Raw genomic sequence first — 9,121 nt, forward strand, 5'->3', positions numbered from 1 at the left:
GAGTGCTAATTTCCACTAATATCATTACCATTTAGTAATTCATGATTATTTAATAGGTCATAATGATGTACCATGGCTATTTTAATTTGCAGTTATTTGATTACTGGAAAAACTGATCATGTTTTAATACAGTTCTGCTTTATATATTTTAATATAATTATGTGAATTAGCTGATCATCTCCTTTCTCATTTAATTTTATTTAGAATACATAGGTGAGCAAAAATGGGTTCACATAACCCTGACGAGTGTGTCTCAGTTGGCTGAGCATAGTCCCACAAAACAAAATGTCACTAATTCAATTCCTGGTCAGGGCACATGCCTGGGTTTCTGGGTGGGGTTGGGGTTTCAGTCCAGGTAGGGGTACATGTGAGGGGCAACTGACTGATATTTCTCTCTCCAAGCGATGTTTCTCTCACTCTCTTTTTCCCTCCCTTTCCCTTTCTCTAAAATAAATATATAGAATCTTTTTTAAGTAGGCTTACATAATACAAATAAGTAATATAATAATAAATAGTAATACAAGAATAAACTCACGTTTTGCATTCTCACAACTGTAAACCTACTTTTTCTCACCCCTGTATATTTTATATTCGAGCCAGAATCTATAGAATCGAGCCCTATGGTCAGAATGCCTGCGTTAGTTTCCAATTATATCATTACAATGTATTAGATTTGAGTCTTTAGGCAAGCTACTTGTCTTCTCTGTGCATTAGTTGTCTCATATGTAAAGTGATGATAAGAATAGTAGCTGCCACATGAGGTTGTAATAAGAATCAAATGAGCCACCAAGATAAAATAAAAGCAATTAGAATACAACCTTGCTCTTAATAAGTGCAAAGAATATTGGCATTGGACCTCTATGTTGTGCCTTACACAAAAGTCAACTAAAATGGATTAAAGACTTAGTCATAAGACTGGAAATCACAAAACTATTATGAAAAATCTTAATGGAAAAGCTTCTTGACATTGGTATTGGTGATCTTTTTTTTTTTTTTGTATATGTTACTGAGAGCAAAGGTAACAAAAAATAAAAGTAAACAAGTGAGACTACATCAGCTTAAAAGATTCTTCACAGCAAAGTAAACTATCAAAAAATAAAAAAGCAAAATATTGAATGAAAGAAAATGTTTGCAAACCATATATCCGGTAAGAGGTTAATATAAAAATATATAAGAAACCCTTACAACTCAATAGCAAAAACAAACAAACAAACAAAAACAAAGTTACAAAAGGGCAAAGAATCTGAATAGACATTTTTTCAAAAACATACATGGCCAATAGATATATGAAAAGATAGTATATATCACTAATCACTAGCAAAATGCAAGTCAAAACCACAATAAGATATCACTTCATACCTATTACTATGTCTATTATCAAAAAGAGATAACAAACGTTGGTGAAGATGTGAAGAAAATGGAACTATTGGAAATGTTGGTGTCAGTGAAAATTGATAGAGAATTTATGAAAAATAATATAGGTTCCTCAGAAAATTAAAAACAGAAACATCATATGATCCAGCAATCCCACTTCTGGGCATACATTTAAAGGAAACAAAATCACATTCTCAAAGACATGTATGTACTCCTATATTCATTAAAGCATTATTGAGAATAGCTGAGACATAGACACAATGTACATGTGTGTTGATGAATGAATCAACAAATGAAAAAAATGTGAGAAAAATATATTTATATTCAGACTTTTAAAGGAATGAAATCTTAACATTTGTGACCTGGATGACATTATGTTAGGTGTAATAAGGCAGTCAGATAAAGAAAAATACTGTATGGTATTGCTTTTATGTAGAATCTAAAAAAAAAAAATTTTGAACACATAAAAGCAGAATAAATTGGTGATTGCTAGGGAATGGGGGCTAGGGAAAATAGGATGAGATTGGTCAAAAGGTACACACTTTCAATTATTCAATATAAGATGAATAAGTTCCAAGGATCTAATGTAGAGCATTGTGACTATAGTTAATAATACTGTGTTATATACTTAAAATTTGCTAAGATAGCAGATCTTTTTTAAAAAAGATTTTATTTATTTATTTGTTTGTAGACAGAGAGGAAGGGAAGGAGAAAGGGTGAGAGAAACATCAACGTGTGGTTGCCTCTCATGCACCCCCCACTGGGGACCTGGTCTACAACCCAGGCAACTGCCCTGGCTGGGAGTTGACCCAGAGACTCTTTGGTTTGTGGGCCAGTGCTCAATCCACTGTGCCACACCAGCCAGGGCTAAGAAAGCAGATCTTAAGCAATCTCATCACAAGAAAAGTAACTGTGAGATACGGATGTACTAATTAACTTGATCTTGATAGTCATTTAACAATATATACATATTTCAAATCACAATGTTGCACACTTTCTGTATAACAATTTTATTTATCAATTATACCTTAGCAAAGCTGGGGGAAATATTGGCAATTTATTATTATTATTATTGCAACTGCTGTTATGTTTGAGGTATAAAGATTTCATAAAAATCAAACTAAACACAATTCATTGTTTGCTCTTTAATTTGTCTTATGTGCCTTTTCATACATTGTCATAAAAATTATGTTGGTCTCTGGTGCAAGATAGTAAACTGAACACATATATATGTTTACCTCTTCTTTATGCTGAAGACTCATTGAAATTATATATATATATATATAAATGTATATGCATATGTAATTATATATGAATATGTGTGTATATATGCATATATGAATTATTTTGCTCTTTTTGGATGTGCAGATAATGGGAATATCACTAGACAGAAGATCTTAATAAATTTATTTTTTAATTTAATTAAGTCATTTAGATCATAACCGTGTAAATTAGCATGAGCATTCTATCCAGAAACTGACCAAAGATAAGAGAAAAGATGGGATTGATTATTTCTTGGAAGCAAAATCACAGCGATGTTCCACAATTTGATTTAGTATTAATAAGATTAAAAATAGTTGAAGGCCATAAATAATGGGAAATGATTGAAGTTTTATACAGAAAATCACTGTGAACTAGTTTATACAACAATTTCCTTTGTACAGCATGTATAAACGCTCAGAATAAAACTGGAGATTTAGTCTATAGATAATTTCTACTTGTGGAAAGCAAGAGCTCCTAGTGTTGGTATTGACGACCCACAGAAAACAGCCTCCTTTGTCTTATCACTAGTGTTTAACATCTGAGTATATTCTGTGATGGATACACACACACACACACACAGTAATATGAATCCTGTCAGTTGATGATCTGTTGATATACTAATACCTTATTGTCAGTGCTTCCACTGAAAAGACTTGTTGAGGAAAAGTGGAGTACACAAATACAAAGGAAACCCATTCTAGCTACTTATAAAAGAAAATCTGTTTCACCCTGACTGGTGTGGCTCAGTGGGTTGGAATTGCCAGAAAAACCTAAAGGTTGCCAGTTAGATTATCAGGCAGCATACTGCCTGGGTTGTAGACTAGGTAGGTCCCTGGATTAGGGGCAACCTGTTGATATTTTTCTCGCACATCAATCTTTCTCTCCCTCTCTTTCTCCTTCCCTTCTTCTCTCTCTAAAGGTAAATAAATTCTTTAAAAAAAGAAAATATGTTTCTTTATTCCTAAATACAAAAAAATATAACAAAGGAATACAGTATGTCTCAAAACACCTTGCAGTTCAAAAAAGAACCAAAGTAATCAGAATCAAGATGGCAGAGAGTGAGTGGAAGTCACACTGACCTCCCCCCAGGACCAAACTGAAATTACAACTAAATTGTGGAGAAATAACCTGGAAAAGAACTGAACAATAGTGACAGAGGAGACTTAAAACCTCAGACAGAGGAATCAGCTTTAACACAACCTAATTGATAAGGAGTGCAGTAGAGACTCAAGAAGGCGGGGGGGGGGCACCCATGAGCAGCAGCACCAGAAGGATATTGAAATGGCCATTTGAACCCTACTGAGAAGAGCAAGGTCTAAACCATAAGCGGGAATCTCCAGCCTACAGCACCAGAGCCCAAAAAGTCCACAGAGAACAGCCAACTGTGAAAAGCGGCAGTGTTGCTCTCTGCTAGAGACAGGAGGCTGCAGATGCATAGAGCCGTTTAAAGGGCCAACACACACATTTTTGTTTGCAGCCACTTATCTTGGTCTCTGCCAAATGTGGGGGTACAGTGGGCTGGAGATGCCTGAGGAGAGACTGGGGAAGGAGGCTTTGGGGAGAGAACTGAGAGCGGCCGGCAGGGTCCCAGTGCTAGCTAATCCCCCAGATGGGAGCAGCCATATTGCTTGGGTGGACCACTCCCCTGAGTGGCAGCAGCATGAGGGGACCCAATAGCCACACCACCAGGAGGGCCCTGGCTTCACCCTGGTGTCTCTAAGCTGGCCTGCTGAGTGCAGAGTGATTAGATTAATAACTGGAGGAGACAGCCACAGAGAGTAGATTCCTGGAAGTCTAGAACAGACCCCCTAAGGTCAGACAGGGTCAACATCTGACATTATCAGAGGCAGATGCAAAAAGAAAAAAAAATCAGTCTCCTACCATGGAAGTTCACAACACAAAGTCAGGAAATCAAAACAAATCAATTTAAAAAGCAGAAGCAAAAAAGAAGATTCTCACAAATAATGAGAAAACAAAGGAACACTTCCCAATTGAAGGGAAAGGAGGAATTCCCACAAAGAGAACTAAATTAAATAGAGGCAAGTAAGCTATCAGATATTGAGTTCCAAACAATGGTTCTAAGGAAGATCAATGAGCTCAATGAGCTCAGAGAGAATTACAAAAAACTACACGGAAACTATGAGGAAATTACTGCAGACTATATTAGCATGAAAAAAGACAAAGAAACTATCGATAAGAGACAAGAGGAAATGAAGAAGACAATTTCTGAGTTGAAGAACACAGTAGAAGGATTCAAAAGCAGGCTAGAAGAAGCTGAGTATCAAATCAGCGAGCTGGAAGACAAGATAGGAAAAAACTCCCAGAAAGAGCAATAAAATTAAAAAAGACTCAAAAAGTATGAAGAGGCATTGAGGGAAATGGAGGACAACATGAAAGGTATTAACATCTGTATAATAGGGATACCAGAAGGAGAAAAAGAGGAGCAAGGGATAGAGAACTTGCTTGAAAAAGTAATGATGGAAAACTTCCCTAATTGGAGGAGAGAAAAAGTCAGACAAGTCTAGGAAGCACAGAGGGTCCCATTCAAGAGGAACCCAATGAGGCCCACTCCAAGACACATCATCATTAACATGGTAAATATAAAAGACAAACAGAGAATCCTAAAGGAAGCAAGAGAGAAAGAGGTAGTTACATATAAGGGAGGCCCAATACAGCTAGCAGATGTCTTCTCAACAGAAAAACTACCAGCCAGAAAGGAATGGCAAGAAAGATTCCTAGTAATTAAAAGCAAAGGCATGCAGCCAAGACTGCTCTACCCAGTAAGGCTCTTAATTGAAGTGGAAGGTGAAATAAAGAGTTTTCCAAACAAAAGAAGGGCAAAAGAGTACACCCCACCAAACCAGCATTGCAAGATATGCTAAAGGGACTGGTTTAAGAAGATGAAGAAAAAGCGTCTCTGAGTACCCAGTTCCTTTCACAGTCCTCATACTTTATATTACCAATATTTTTAATAATTATTAATCTGATAGTGACAATGATGTGTTATTTTGTTACTTTATTATTTGTTGAAGCTAAACCTGTGTTTGTATATTTCTTGCCTATTTCTATTATTTTTTTAAAAAGCTTTAGGAGATACAGAGGGCCCAGAGACATTTGAAAGGATGCTCAGCATCACTAGCCATCAGAGAAATGCAAGTCAAAACCACTATGAGGTACCACCTCACACCAGTCAGAATGACTATCAAAAACAGATCAACAAACAGGTGCTGGCAAGGCTTTGGAGAAAAGGGAACCCTAGTACACTGTTGGTGGGAATGCAGACTGGTGCAGCCATTGTGGAAAACAGCGTGGAATTTCCTCAAAAAGCTGAAAATGGAACTGCCTTTTGATCCAGTGATTCCCCTGCTGGGACTATACACTAAGAAACCCAAAACACCAATTCAAAAGAACCTATGCACCCCAATGTTCATAGCAGCACAATTTACAATAGCCAAGTGTTGGAAGCAACCTAAATGCCCATCAGTAGATGACTGGATCAAAAAACCATGGTACATTTACACAATGGAATACTACGCAGCAGAAAGAAAAAAAGAACTACTAAACTTTGTGACAGCATGGATGGAACTCGAGAGCATTATGCTGAGTGAAATAAGCCAGGGGTGAAAGACAAATACCATATGATCTCACCTATAAGTGGAACCTAACCAACAATGCAAAGATGCAAGGAAAATAAGACCAGCAACACTGAAAGGAAAAGAAACCAACAGAGACAAGAGGGAAGGAGGGATGGGGGCAGGGGAAAAGGCAGGGAAGGGGAAAGTCAAAGAACTTATAGTAAGGACTCATGGACAAAACCAAAGGGGAAGAGTTGAGGGAGGAAGGGAGGGAGGGAGGGGGCAAGGGAAAGTGGTGGGAGGTAGGCAGAGGCAAATATATTTGAAAAAATAAATTAATTAAAAAAAATGAAATAAAAAGCTTTAAATGACTTTTTGGTATTTTTTAATCCATTTTTTAATTAAATGTTTGTAGATTTTTTACCCTAAAAAAAGACAAGAAACAACTATTAACACTTTCATAGATGTGTTGCAAATACTTTCCTATTATATTACTTCTCCTTTAACTTTTCTATATGACTATATAGTCTTAACAGTTTAATATAGTCATATTGGCAATATTTTACTTTATAGCTTCTGGGTTTGAATATGTTACTACAGGGTAAGAAAAATATTAATTTGCATTTTCTCCTAAAACTCCTTAGATTTTACATATTGATTTTTAACTCAGCTGAATATTTTTTGTATACTGTGTGAAATATGGCTCTATATATGTTTTATTTCAAATAATAGTGGCCTATGTACCTTATTTGTTGAATAAACCTTATTTTACCCATTGATTTGAAATATGAATTTAATCACATATTACATTGTTAGATATGTACGTTTGTTTCTACAATGTTCATTTTATTTCAATGATCTATTTTATTATTTCTCTGCAGGTGTCATGAATGCTTAGACTTTATAATGGATTTAAGTTTTTTAAATATTTTGTAATGGATGTTGACATTTAAAAAATAAATAAATAAAATTAATCTGAATTAAAAAAGGAAAGAAGGAAGGAACTCCAACCTTTTGCAACAACATGGATGGAACTGGAAAATATTATGCTAAGTGAAAGAAGCCTGTCAGTGAAAGACAAATACCATGTGATCTCACCTATAAGTGGAGTGTGTTAAGCAAAATAAACTACCAAACAAAATAAAACATAGACGAGTAAACATGGAGCTGACTGAAAGTGACCAGGAGGGATGGGGAAGGAGGACAATGGTGGAAAGAAGGAGAAGAGACTAAACAAAGAACATGTATGAATGACCCATGGACATGGACAACAGAGCGGGAATTGACTGTGGGAGCAGGGGGTGGGGTGGGATGGGTGGAGGAGGATAAAGGGAGAAAAATTGAGACAACTGTAATGGAATAAACATGATTTGAAAATAAAATTTTTAAAAGGAAAATAAATGCCTCCTGCTAACTAAAACTGCCAAGCAGGTTTTGGTGGTGTTCCTGGGTGCAACAGGCAGAGAGAGGCTGGTCTCTGTTTCTTATGGTTCCTGCAGTTACTTGAGGATGGGGACTTGGTTTAGGCTACAATATTCACAGGTTCTCCATTTCCAGCCCACACCTTCAGAGCATGCGCGGCCCACACCTTCCACTCTGTGCATTTGTGCCAGGCCAGAACCTATACCACCTCATTGTGCCACCCTTTGATTAGTCCATGAGGCACCCTGAGTGGGAACAAATTGCGTGCCCTGTCCTACCTTTTCACTGGCCCAGCTGTTGTGTGTGAGAGGTTGTTGTACAGTGGCTGAAAGCTTTTTTGTGAGTGAATTCCCCTTGGTTGCAGCTGACCGTGCTAACAAGGGCCGGGCTTTTCACGCAACCCAATTCTCTGACAAGTCCAGAGACTATCTGGGTCATGCTCAGTCACAGCCCATCTCTTCTCCAATCTCCAGGTTTCACCCAGCTCCCCAATTTCTCTGGTACTGTCCCAGTCAGTGACCATGGTCCAACCTGTGGTACACCACCGACTGTGTGTCTCTTACTGCGTCTTTATCCCCGCAGTGACTTTAAGCATCCAGGTCTCTCCTGGTGCAGGCCTGTGACTTCCCTGCTCTGGGAAATGAGGGAGCCACTAAGTTACAATCACTGACCAGGCTCTCCTCCAAAGCTCCTGTGGCAGCTGCAATCTCTCGCGCAGGATCCAAGGACCTTCCTGTCAGCCTACAAAAATCTACTTATTGTCTGTTTTTAAATGTCCTTTGCAATCTTTGGCTTCCAAACTTCATATCAGCTGGGATTCTGTTAGCTGTTCACTCTGTTCTTCGGAAGATTGGCTAAATGTCCCAGTTGGGTGCACAAGCAAATGGGTTCAGCTCCCACCTACCTCACCACCATCTTCCCAACCTCTGTCATTGGTATTTTAATAGGAATTGTCTTTAATTTATAGATTGCTTTGGGTAATATTGACATTTTAATGACGTTAATTATTCCCATCAATGAACATGGTATACGAGGTCTACCCAGAAGGTATCCAACCATGTCATATGAAAAGTAGATACATTTATTGAAGAAGATTCAAGACACTACAAACATTGTACATAGGATAATGATGCCTCAGTTCCCTTTAAAGTAGACACCTTGGGACCTCACACAGTTCTCCCAATTGCTATCAGCTTCCCTGTGGTATTTTGCTTAATCTCATCAATGGTCAGAAATCTCTTCCCTTTCAAAGGTGATTTTAGTTTTAGGAAAAAACAGAAAATTTTTGACATCAAATCTGGCCTGCAGGGGGACTGAGTCAACTGAGTGTTTTGATGCTTCACCAAAAACTGTGCATGAGATGTTATGCATTAGGAGATGCATTGTTGTGATGAGGCTGCCGATCACCAGTTGTCGAAGGCTGCAGCCTTCTGAATCATCTGAATAGTTTCCATGGAGGAATGTTCAAGCTTTACACAAAATTTAAT

This window comes from Pteronotus mesoamericanus, unplaced genomic scaffold (genome assembly GCF_021234165.1).
Source record: "Pteronotus mesoamericanus isolate MK-2021 breed Mesoamerican mustached bat unplaced genomic scaffold, CSHL_Meso_final contig_40, whole genome shotgun sequence".
Lineage (NCBI taxonomy): Eukaryota > Metazoa > Chordata > Mammalia > Chiroptera > Mormoopidae > Pteronotus > Pteronotus mesoamericanus.